The sequence below is a fragment of the Camelus bactrianus genome, chromosome 30 (genome assembly GCF_048773025.1).
Source record: "Camelus bactrianus isolate YW-2024 breed Bactrian camel chromosome 30, ASM4877302v1, whole genome shotgun sequence".
NCBI classification, from domain to species: domain Eukaryota; kingdom Metazoa; phylum Chordata; class Mammalia; order Artiodactyla; family Camelidae; genus Camelus; species Camelus bactrianus.
The window spans coordinates 10,075,348-10,087,696 of record NC_133568.1 but is presented as its reverse complement, the minus strand read 5'-3'; the positions used below and the strand labels follow the sequence as shown (position 1 = coordinate 10,087,696).

The 12,349-nt window shown below is 51.0% G+C and overlaps 1 protein-coding gene across 3 annotated transcripts in view; it reads left to right on the top strand.

Annotated features, from left to right (window-relative positions):
- The window catches only part of ZBTB7C (zinc finger and BTB domain containing 7C), a 314,432-nt gene that overhangs the window by 49,090 nt on the left and 252,993 nt on the right, over positions 1 to 12,349 (top strand). The gene's annotated exons all lie outside the window — the stretch shown is intronic.

The following is a 12,349-nucleotide window of genomic DNA, read 5'->3' as shown; positions in this document are numbered from 1 at the left end:
AAGCAAAGGATTATTGTTATAACGGTTTCTGTTTCTATATTGCTTTTAGGTTTCCTGAGAAATTTCTTATCTTTTCTCTTATTTAATGTACAACAGTTGTGTGAGGTGGGCAGGGCTCATGGTAGGATTCATATACAGATGCCTAAGGCTGATTGATGGCTTGTCTGAAGCTGCCGCTGAGAGCTGGAGGTGAGGTAAGCCTGGACCCCAGTCCTCCCGACTCGGCGATCACAGCTTTTTAGCTCACCTTCCATTTCGACATCACTTTACACACTTGCTCATACATCACATTTGTCCCTAACTTTGGTCACTTCTACTCTTCTCTGAAGTTCAGCTCTTAGCGTGACACCCTCCGAGGCATATTTTCATCTCCTGGCGTGTTGTAGAGGCGCCTACCACATCCTGGTCTGGGGTTCCTAGCAGGGGGGACCCTTGAGCTGAAGCAGCAAGCCAAGTAGAGGAATTGGGGCTGGGCAGGGCGTGGCACCTCTGGGCTCTGTCCTGCCAGCGCCCCTCAGGCTCACCTGCAGGGACTCAGCCCCCTGCTCTCTCCTCTCCAGCCTCTTCCGGGCTCTGCCAGCGAGAAATCTCCCAGTGGGTGGGATTTGGGGTCCTGTGTCCCAGCCTGAGCTGGCCTTGCTGCAGAGGTGGGGCCAGGCTGGGTTGGAGGGAGGAAGGGGAACGTTTTGGGCTCTCCAGGTCCTGCAATTGCTGCTGTGGAATCTTAAATCAGTCGCTCCAATCAAAGTCTCCATTTAACTTATCTTTTAGATCAAAATTGACTTAGCACATAAAGGGCCATTCAATTTGAAGCAACATCTCCACCAGGAATTTAGGTAAAGAGCAGGGAAACAGCACCTTTCGGGGTGCAGCTGGGGCTTTGGAAACCCCCAAATGCTTGTAATCTCCTCTTAGGGCACATCCCTCCTGGGAGTCCCTCCTTAAGCAGCAGTAAGATGCTCCCGCACTGGGGAAGCCCCTTGGCACCCAACCCGGAGGGATGTCCGTGCAGGAGGAGCCATTTAGTTGGTGAAGATGCACAAAACCACGCCTTTAAATCCAAGGAACTTGTACCCCTCCTTTGCTGGCTGCTGGCTTCATCCTCCTTTCCGATCCCTGCCCCCATCACCAACAGTCCAAGGAACTGTGAGCAGTGATGACCCCCAAGGGCTTCCTGAGTTCGTACCTGGAGTGAGCGCCGTGGGGTACATAGAGAAAATGTGACCCGTGGCTTCCCTGCCAAAACGAGCTTACATCTCACTCCCATACGTGGCTGGAGGTGGGCCATGTATGAGTACATGTAAATTGGTTCAGCTGTGTGGAGGGCAATACAACAGCTGTTGTGAAATTTTAATGCACATATCCTTTGACTCAGGAGTTCCGCTGCTCTGAAATTATCCTATAGATCCAGGCACACACAGGAAAGGGCATATGTACAAGCTTGTTTGTTGTAATGCTGTTTGTGAGAGCAAAAGATTAGAAATAACCTAATTCCGTCAGCAGGAGACTGGATTAATCAATTATAGTGTAGCCTGACCATGGAATAGTATGCATCCATAAAAAAGAACAATGATGTTATTATATACTGATCTGGGATGATCTCAAAGATACTGTAGTAAAAGCAAGATGCAGAACAGTATTACAGTATCTCTCGTGAAAAAGCACAAAAATAAAACATTGCTGTTTACTTATACAGGCATAAAGTCTCATGGGATAGAAACAGGGGAATATTAACAGGGAGAAGTGGGTTATGAGAGACAGGGATGGGAGGAAAACTCTTCATTCTGTAGCCTTGTGTGTCATTTGAATTGTGAACAATGTAAAGGTATTTTTATTTGTGGTAGGTGCAATAATGGCCCCCCAAAGATGTCCATGCTTCAACCCCAGAACCTCTAAATATGTTGCTTTACATGGCACCAGGGTCTTTGCAGATGTGATTAAAGTTGTAGACTTTGAGATGGAAAATTTGTGTTGTTTAAGCCCCACTGAGTTTGTGATCATTTGTTACAGTGTTCAGAGAAAACTAATATACTACTCAGAATAGTAAATAAGACAGTTTTTGAAAGAAGCTTGCAGTCTAGTTACAGTGGACTCATAGCCCATGCACAGAAGAAGCAGACACCAACTTTCAGTGCTGTGCTGTGTGGTGCAGACTAAACGCTGTGGAACCCAGCTCACTTTCTGGAGGACTGTTGGAGTGGCCAGGACGGCAGGCACTGTGCTACGTGCAGGGGCCACAAAATGAAAAAGACATGGTCGCTGCCCTGGGGGTATCTTGTGGCCAGTGTTGCAATGTCCCCTCCTTTAAAACTGGCCCCCAGGATGAATACACCGTGTGCCCCCTGCCCCCATGGCCTGCTGGGCAGGGCATTTCTAGGTGCTTTGCCATTTGGGGCCCCAATGGACTGGACTTTCCCTCCTCCCCCTGCTCGCAGCTAGTCCTCCTGCCTTGAATACCTCCAGGGCGGGAGAACCCACCCCCTCTTGGGACTTGGCTCCGTTCTAGGCTTTCCTCTTGCAGCACTCAGCATACGCATGGTTGGTCTCAGCATCACTCCAGACTGGGTGACTCTGGGTTTCTGCTTTGGGAGGTGTGTGTCCTGCCTTCCCTCACGAGACCACACTCACCCTTGTGTGTCTGTCGCAGCCATCACACAGCCTGGAAGTGGTCCAGCCCAGAGTGCCCTCCCTGCATTTTCCGTAGCACCCATCATCTTGACAGGACCGAATAGGGCCTCACTACAAACCTGTTAGAGGAGGCACATATGCAGATACTATCGTGTGCGTCGGGTGGTGCCAGATGGGCATTAGGAAGGATGCATGAAACAAAAAAGAATATATATGTGTGTATAAATGAATCACTATGCTGTTCACCAGAAATTAACACAACATTGTAACTCGACTATACTTCAATTTTTAAAAAATGAAAAAAAAAAAAGAAACAACAAATTGGAAACTTGGTCTTTGAACTGAGTTATAAAGAAAAAAATGTATCGTTGTCCTCTTCTGCTGTTTCCTTTGTTCATGCCCATTTTATATAGGAAATGAAGATAAAAATGATTTCTCCTTTAGTCCTCCCTCCCCATCATGTATTGCCAGAAGGCTGTTAACCTTCAGTTTGAAGAAGCCACCAAACAGCTAATAGGTGCTTCGCAGGGCCTGCCAGCCACCACACCCAGGGCTGCATGGCAAGCTCCCCCAGACCCAGCTGCCCTCTCCCTGCTTCCTTCTGCTCCCTCCCCTCCCCTTCTCACCCGCAGCTCCCTGTGTCCTCAGATCCAGCTCTCAAAGCTTCCTCTCCCTGCCAATGTATGTATGTGTTTGAGCAGAGGTGGCAACGCGCTGTAACTCTTGGAAACCGGCCCTCCCCGAGGGAGCAATCTTGCCCGCACCATCTCAGCCTCTGCAGGAGACTTAGGGCAGTGTTTTCATGCTGGAAATGCATGAAATGCAGTGTTTTCAGGCGAGGAGGCTGCAAGGGCCCCTCGAACAAAGCAACTGGGGCCACTGCCCTTGCCCCAGTGAGGAAGCGTGGGTTGGCCGGGAAGTGTGGTGGCCCAGGGGTCATGTTTGGGAATCAGGCAGCTGAGATTTGAATGCAGACTCCTTGGTTCTTACTCTTTCCAAGCCCCGATTTAGTCATCTGTAAAAGTGGGAGCTGGACTCCAACATGGATGACACAGCGATGCAGAGTTGGGGTTGATTCTAAACTTGAGCTTGCCTTCTGGTCTGGTCCCTGTCACAATCTCAGGGTAAAACCTGCCCTGGGAAAATCAGACGCCAAAGCACATATGGGTACCAGTTAAGGGGCGGCATCACTGTGAGGACTGACTTGACTTGTTCATGGGAAACGCCCATAGGGTGGTTACTATTTTGCAAGGTTCATGCGGTTTTACTGTCTTGGCTCACTTCTTTGCTGCTATGCTGCTGCTTACCTAGGCCAGACCCAGCAGGGATGCCGCTTGGAGGGTGGCATCCTGGGTCCAGTTTGCTTGTCAAGCAGGGCTGGTAGATTCGCCACGGCACTAACGTGCCCTCCCAGCCTCCTCAACTCCATCTCCACCGGGTTATCCATCACCGCACCTTCCTTCCTAGCAGCCTCCCACATCCGCCTCTGGACCTCCTCTGTCCCCACTCCCTGCCCTTTTTCTTGCTGACCAGAGCATTTTGCAAACCATCTCCCACCTTGGTCTCAAAGTGGCTTTACTGTTTTTTTTTTTTTTTTTTTCTAGAAGCTTCCCCCTCCTGCAGCCTGGCCACCCATAAAGGCTCCTTTTCAGAACTGCTCACCTCCAAGCTTGAGAACTGTGAAATTCCCTTTCCTGACCGCAACCTGCAGGCTCTCTGCTGGTGTCCCCGGAGCACGAGCGGTGTGCTGGGTGGGCTCCGTCACGCGCCGGCAGGAAATTCACATGTTCCAGGGGGCGTGGTCGGTTGGTGATAAATGCGGAAACGCCTGGCTCGGGTCGGAAACGGGGTGTGCTCAGGGGACAGTAGGAGCTTGTTTGTGGAGCTGCTCTGACCTGGGGTGGAGGGGCAGAGGCAGAGGGCATAGAGGCTTCGCGCTGCCCTCCTGGGAAGAGGGGGGAATTGCTCGGATTGCTCTGCCAGATGTTTCTGATCTAGGGATGAGCCTGCATCTGGCCGAGTGCCTCTGGGTGGCTTCCTGAGGGAAAGAATAGAAAAGAAAGCCTAATTTGGGGAACTGTAGCGTCTCTTATGGGAAGAAGCAAGGCAAGGGCATAGCGAAAATTGGGGATCAGTTTGGAGAAAGGAGTGACATCAGGGATGTGTAGAGCTGGGGCTAAATTCTAAACCTGAGCTTGCCTTCTGGTCTGGCCTGTGCGAACATGACAGCAACTCTAATGGTCTCTAAACACCCCCTCTAGGGAAACCAGCCAGTGAAGCAGAAATAAGTGCTAGTTCAGATGAGGGGTCAAGACACAGACACTTTACTTATCCAGGGATCAGCCTGCTGTCCCCTCTCTTATCCAGAACATGGACCTCAGAGCAGGGCACAAGTGCCTTTGATCAGTAAGAATGGCTGGAGCCATGGCTCCTCAGCCTACCTCCACTGGCCCTTGCTCAGAGCCCTACGGTCACCCAGCCCAGGGGGAGTCCAAGGTGCACATTAGAAGTGGGGAAACCTCTTTAGGTTGGCATACCCAAACAGGTAGCGTGACCTCTGGGAGACTTACCTTGGGAAGGGCAGACAGAAGAAGATAGAAGATCCGAGCAGCAGGGACAGATCACCTGACACAGCAGAGCATCTTACAGAGATGCCAGAGGGCCGTGAAGACAAGGCTACATTATGTTCAGCATCTCGGCCACTGCAAATGCTTTGTGGAACAAAACTGGGGGGAGATGTACACAAATAAGTGTTAGGTTTCATATTCTTTCCCACAAAAGGAGGAGAAGCATATAAACATTAAAAAAAAAAAAAAAAGACAGTGGAGGGTGTAGCTCAAGGGCAGAGCGCGTGCTCAGCATGCATGAGGTCCTGGGTTCAATCCCCAGTCCCTCTATTAAAAAAAAAAGTTATATTCCTGAAACAAACAACATACAACATTTTCAAGTAGCTATGGAGTATTTTAAAAAACTGTTTATTAAACTCACAATAAGCTTTCCTACAATGGAATAAAAATAGACATAAAAAAACAACTTTCAGTCAGGCTAAAATGAAACACATTTTGTTGCTTGAAGGGACAATGTTTAGCTGTCTAGAAAATCCTCGTATGTGAAATACCTCATCTGAATTGCTAGATAAATGGTAAGAGGTTATTCTTGTTGGCATGATGGAGTGTTAGGACTGAAAGCGGCTGTGAGATTCTATAAACCCATTTAAAAATGTTTACAGATGATGTAATCGAGGTTCAGAGATGAGAAGCGGTTTGCCCAAGGTCCGACAGCCAGATGGTGGCAGAACTGGGCCTCAAACTTGGTTCACTATAATGCAAAATGGATGCAGGAGCTGGGAAGCAGGCCTGAGTTCAGGTGCTGGGTCTCTGGCAGGAGCAGCCAGACTGAGGCTGGAACCACCTCCAACCTCCCAGAGCTCAGAGCCAAGGCCTAGGATGGGGGTGCCTGATACACCTGCCCAAGGACAAATTAAAGAGACATTGCCCAGAATGGGGCAGGGGTCTAGGTGAATGGGTAGCGGGTGGCTCGTAAGCCAGGAGAGCTGGACAGAAGTACACGGGGCTGCCTGGGGGTGGAGCGCTGGGAGGGCTGGGAGGGCTGGGACATGCCTCAAGTCACGTCAGGAACCAGTTCAAAAGGCAGCTTACAGCACTGAAATGGGAAGCGAAGAAGAAAATGCCAGGCACTGTGGGAAACAGCTCGTGGAGTCTGATTTTCGCTTTCTGTTTCCTGAAAGAGAGGCTAAGAGGGCTCCGAACCCAGCCTGTCCAGTGCAAACCTGTGGAAGCGTCTTACTGCACATCTATCTACGCACTTCCTATTTTTACACTTAATAACTGTAAGCTCGGGGTTACCGGGGTCTCCTTGTTGCTATAGTGAGAGGTGATAGCACCAGCCTTCCAAAATGCTGGACCCTTGGCTTAGAGGAAGACCAGAATCTGGGTTGCTTTATTTTTGGGTTTGACTGAGAAGGTTTAATGCACCATTTTCCAGCCCTCCCAGCGATGGCAGTTTGTGCTCAAAATACATCAAACCTCAGTAACACAGAATAACTGACGATTTTGGGAAGTGGGCATCTGAGTGTATGGGGAAGGTAGACTTTAAATTACAAAAATGATAAAACTTCATGTAGAACATTGAGAAAATAATCAAGAAATGAAAATACATGTGGTTATAATATAACACAGCCCTGATGGGCCTGAGCTGGGGTCCTACTCTCAGTTTTCTTATATGTGCATTTGGCAGAGTTGAAGACACAGTGTGTGTATAATTGGTAGTCTGTTTTGAAAGTTAATACGTCATAAGCATCTTTGTGGGTTGCTGCATTGTCTCAATAAACATTATTTTTATTGGTTAGGTAATGCTGCATCATTTCATAAAACCCTTTCCTATTTTTCCTCTCTAGTGTCTCTTGAATCTACACTTAGTCTCCATCATGGCATCTCTGTCAAAATTCTGCTCCTTCCCTGATTGGGATAACTAGCCTGCATTGTCCCTGTCCCCATCTCCTTACACACACATACACACACACACTAGGATTTCCTCCACTCTTACAGCCTTGCTAATCAAAGGATGGTCCCTGACCAGTGGCATGGACATCCCCTGGGAGCTTGCTGGAAATGCAGAATCTTAGACCCCATCTGGGACCTACTGAGTCTGAATCTGCACCTGTAGGTTGACAAGATCCCCAGGTGATTCCTAAGCACATTAAGGCTTGAGAAGCACTGGTCTGAAATACACATTCCCTGTGCTCCAGGACAGAACCCTGGCCAGGTGCACAACCTGCAGAGAGCAGAGCAACTGGAGAGAAGGCGGGGAGTGAGTGGAGAAGGGCCTGCTGGACAGCCACAGCCGGTGGACAGCTGTGGGCCAGGAGCCTTAGTGAGGCTGGGGGGAGGGAGGAGGCCTGTGAAGGAAGTTCTAAAAGCCAAGTCTGTGGAAGACGCAAGATTGAAACCAAGGGCTCAGTTGGTAGGCGGGGGCAGGAGCTTGGGCGGAGCAGCCGAACAACCAGCCCCGGCCCACTCCCGCTTTACAGGTGAAGAAGCTGCGACACAGAGAAATTAAGCTGCTTGGCCAAGGTCACAAGCCAGTAGGTGGTGGAGCTGGGATGCCAGCCCGGGTCCAGAGCCCACACTCTTAACAATCTTGCAGTACAGTGGCGGGTAAATGACAGGAGGGAAAAAAGAGTAAAAGGATGTTCAGCTCCAACAATGAACTGGGGACGTTTTCACTTCCTTGTGTGTCATAATCACAGCAACCTTCGGATGTGGGTATTTCCTACCCCGTGTTGCAGGTGAGGAGGCCGATTTGCACCGGTGACAAGCAGTTCCTGAGTTCATACAGTTACTAACAGCTTGAAGTCAGGATTTGAACCCAGGACATTTTGGGTCCTGAAGTGATGCTCTTCCCACCTGTCACATTTCACCCTCAAGGTGTGGAATTGGGTTCTACTCTCAGAACAGCTTCTTTCCTCCCACCCTCCCCGGCCTCCTGATTTGAAAACCCTACCTCTGCCCAGGGATCCATCCCCTTGCTCATTTGTGATGGAGTCAAACACAGGGTCAGTTTTAGATGTTTCCCGCAATCCTTAAAATTATGAAATGCTATGACTTGGTTTAACATTTAATCCAACTGCTTCATTTCACAGTTAAGGAAACTGAAGCCCAGAGAGCTCAAGTGACTTGTCTGAGGTCACACAGCCAGTGAGTTATAGATCCGAGACTCTGATTCTGGATTCAGTGCTCCTTTCATGACTCTGGGCTGTATTTGTACCGAGGGCCCTGGGTGCCAAAGTGTTTGTGCACCACCAGGCCAGCCAGCACCGGGCTGTCGGGTTGCTAGGTCAGTGCAAGTTCAGCCTTAAACTTAGGCTGGAGGATGCAATAGATTGAACCACCCCCCCATTAAAAAATAAACTAATAAAAATAATATCTGCTTATTAAAACCCCAAGCAGTGTAGAGAGTGTCTGCAAACACTTGACGGCAGCCCCTCCCAGCCCTCCCCAGCCCGCTCCCCAGGGGTGACCACTTAGTGCCGCCTCCAATGACTTCTTAATTTTCCTGCCAACCATTGGGTTTTGTAGGATCCATGCCACAGCAAGGCTATTTTTAACAAGAATCCCAGGCTTCAGGGGGTTGAAGAGAGGGGGAGAAAGAATACTCAGTTTGTATATTTTTAATCCATGTGCATTTGAGCAAGCAGTGACTTTCCTGTCTCCACTGCCAAGGGTTTCGGGCAATTGATTAGACTTTCTGGGTGCAGGGTAATCCGTTCTCTTCCCCTAACGAGGCAGGAGGGCCAGGGAGAGGTTCAGGTGATGTTTCCCGGGCTGATGGCTGTCTCAGCTGGCTGCCTCCTGATCCTGCCTACCCCCAGCCCTCTCCTTCCCGGCAGCCTAGACAATCCTGGCTGGGTCTCCTAGAGCAGAGGAGGCCTGGGAACCTGACTCTTTGTGCCAGGCTCATATTTAGAAATGTCTTCAGCCAGAGGTTGGCCTCTGTCCCGCTTGGGCTCTGGGCAGGGGGTGCAGTCACATGTGCTGCCTTCGAGTGGGTAGATTCTGAGTGGGCAGTGGCCTGCTTTGAATATAAACACACTCCTTTTATGCTGAGAAGCTGGCATCTGAGCCTGTGCTCCTGGGCACTGGGTGAGGGCAAGTGCTGGTAGCCGGATGGGCGATGGGGAGACGGAAGAGAGATGTCATAAGGCTTGAACTCGGCAAGATGGTGATGGAGGCGGGGTCTCACTTCCTGTCCCCCTCTCTGCCCCAGTCCTTCCCCAGGTGCCTAGGACACTGGCCCTGCCTGAGCAGGGGGCCTGTAGCCCCACGGGGGTGGGAGAGAGGAGAGCAGGCCAGAAGTGCCCCCTTCTGGACTTTCGTTTCTGCCTTGTGAGTTCCCCAGTCCATTGAGGGGACATCCTGGGAGGCGGTATGGATTGGGCCCAGAGTGAGGCCTGGATGATGGGGCACCCATGGCAGAGTCTTGCTTCTCTCTCCCTGTCTGTGAGCTGCCAGCCCCTCAGCCTCTCCAGACGGCACCTGCAGAACGTGGCCCTAGGTGATGTCATCCCTGACAGGATGAAACAGACCAACTGAGCCCAGCCTTAAATAGTAGCCCCCTGGGTAACAGACATCATGCCGGAGCCCTGTAAAAGCTCTCTTTTCTTTTAAAACAGTTCTTTTAAGGAGGGGCATTCTGGTGCATTCACTCGGGCCTCAGGTATTTAATGAACACTGCGAAGCACAGGCCCTGTGCTGTCTCCAGCCCCACAGCGGCTGATGGGGGCGCTTTTTGGTCCCCTTACATGGCACCTCTCTGCCCCTCTGCAGGCGTACCCTGGGGATCAAGGCGACTTGCTTACACATTCAGCTCTCGGAGGGGAGACTGCCTTCTTGCAGCAACAGGATTCCTTCCTACAGCTGATGCCAAGCCAGTGCCAAGTGTTGAAGCCCCTGGCATCCCCCACCTCGCTCTGCTCCATCCTCCTCCCCTCTCCCCACATCTCAGGGGAGGAGAACTCCAAGCAGTGGTCAAGAAGGCTGAACAGACTTCCTTTGTATCTTTGCAGTAACTGAATGAATGAATGAATGAATGAACGGATAAGCAAGGGAGCAAATGAATGGAGGAACAAGTGAAAACTCAGTCTCTGCTCCAGAGGAACTTAAAATTTAAAGAAAAATCACCATGCTTGTAGAATGGTAGCACTGTGGGACTGAAGGGGACCCTAAGGGTTGGGCTCACCCCCTCTTTTTATGGGAAAGGAAACCCAGACTCAGAGGTGGGAGGGGCTGCTGTGCGATGCCTGCATCAGACCACGGAGGTCAGAGGATGGCAAAATCGCCCAGGGTGAGTGAGATTTGGAATCGAACGCAAGTCTGCCCTACTTTCCCTCTGCCGCCGCCCTAAGTGTCCCTCGTCCTTGGGAAAAATCGCCTTTTCATATGGTTGGGAGTGGACGGTGCAATTTTTCTTTGAGGGTTAATTGTTTTGCTGACAGTACAGATAATTAGGAGTGAGAATCCCGGCGTGAGGGCGACAGCACCATCTGCGGTGAATATGTTCCAGCCCCACCTTGCAGGAGGGCTCAAAAGGGCTCCTATCCTCACTCCCACCCGCAGCAAAAATTGATGTGCTCTAGCTGTTTGCTTCTGGAGCTACAGCAGCAAGGAGATCGGCTTCTAAAGGGTGCGTCTTCTCCTCCCTTCCCCATGGCATCTGGTGGGCACCGTAGAGCTCACCTCCTAGTAGGTAGGAAGAGCCCCTCCCCCTCCTTGCCCCGCCCCCTGGTTGCCTGGGACACGGAGCCCTAACACCAGGGGATGACTTTCTGTTCTTCTCGTAGCCTGGTTTTGAGGCCCAGTCCACTGCGGATGGAGGTGGGCGTGTGGGTCTGCACTGAGCTCGTGGCCGCCATGGGTGTTTGAGTCATTTTTCTGCCCAATTCCTTGCATTTGCCACCTATCCTGGGTTTCCTGGCCTTTGGCCTGTGCTGCTTGTCCTGGAAGGGGCTGGGCCTGCCTTCTATTGCCAGGTAGGAATTTTCTGGGTTGGGACTTCCTCCGTGTCAACAGAAGGAGCGCAGCGCTGGAATCAAGCAGAGAACCCCATTGTCCAGGAGCAGCTGAGATCTTTCTTCATATGGGTGGAGCATGGCTGGAACATCATTTTTTGTTTTTTCATTTTCATTATTTAGAGATATATCCCATATACAGCAGGGCGCCGACTTGTATATATGCTTTTGGAAGGTATTACTACTAGTAATTGCTTTGTTCTTTCAAAGGGACTTCTAACCCCCAGGGCTGCCTTGCCCAGAAATGCCTGGGAGGTCATGGCAGTAAAGCCAGGTCACCCTGGAGGGGCAAGGTCGGTACCCCGCCCCTCCCCCACCACCAGGCGGTGGCTGTTTATCACAGCAGCTTCCTCCTTGCCTGAGCTGCTCCCCGGAGCCTCTGCATACCTGTCTTCCCTATTTATCACTTTGTTCTCCGCTTTCTTCGCCCAGACCCTCCTAGCAGGGGAGAAGCCACAGGCGCCACCCTTCTCTAGTTCTCCTCTTCTCCCCATCCCCCCACAGCAGGCCACGCATGCCTCTGTTCCCCTCCCCCTCCCCAGTCCTCTTGACCCACTGTCACCCTGACGTGATAGGAAATTACCCCAGGACCAGGGAGCTTGCTGGAAAGAACAGATAATTGAGAGTCAGGAATTCCAGACTTGACTCTTTCACTACCTTACTGTGTGATCTTCAGTGAGATTCTCAACCTTTCTGTACTTCCGTTGCCTTATCTTTAAAATAACCTTAAACACACACACACACACACACCCCTTTACATCACTCCTGTGAAATCAAATGGGTCCAATGGACGTAAAAGTAGCTTGAAGGGTATGAATCATGACATATGTGTAAGACATTGTCATCGTTCTGCTTACAGCATCCGTGGGACTCCACGTCCCTGCCTTCCTTTGCGCTCATCCCTGTCCATGGTGCTTCCCCTTACCTGTAGCGCTGGATGCCCTGCGGATGCTCTCCACCTGCCACAGGCCCTTCTCAGCACTGGGTCCACTGAGGCCCAGGGGAGCCCAAGGTTGGGGTGGAGCTCAGAGTCACAGCTGTCTGGGCAGTGCCCCCAGGAGCTGGAGGCCACAGCTGGTCGGAGATGCAGGGCTATGGCCAGCGTGGACCCAGTGTCTGGAGACTGGCAGGTCT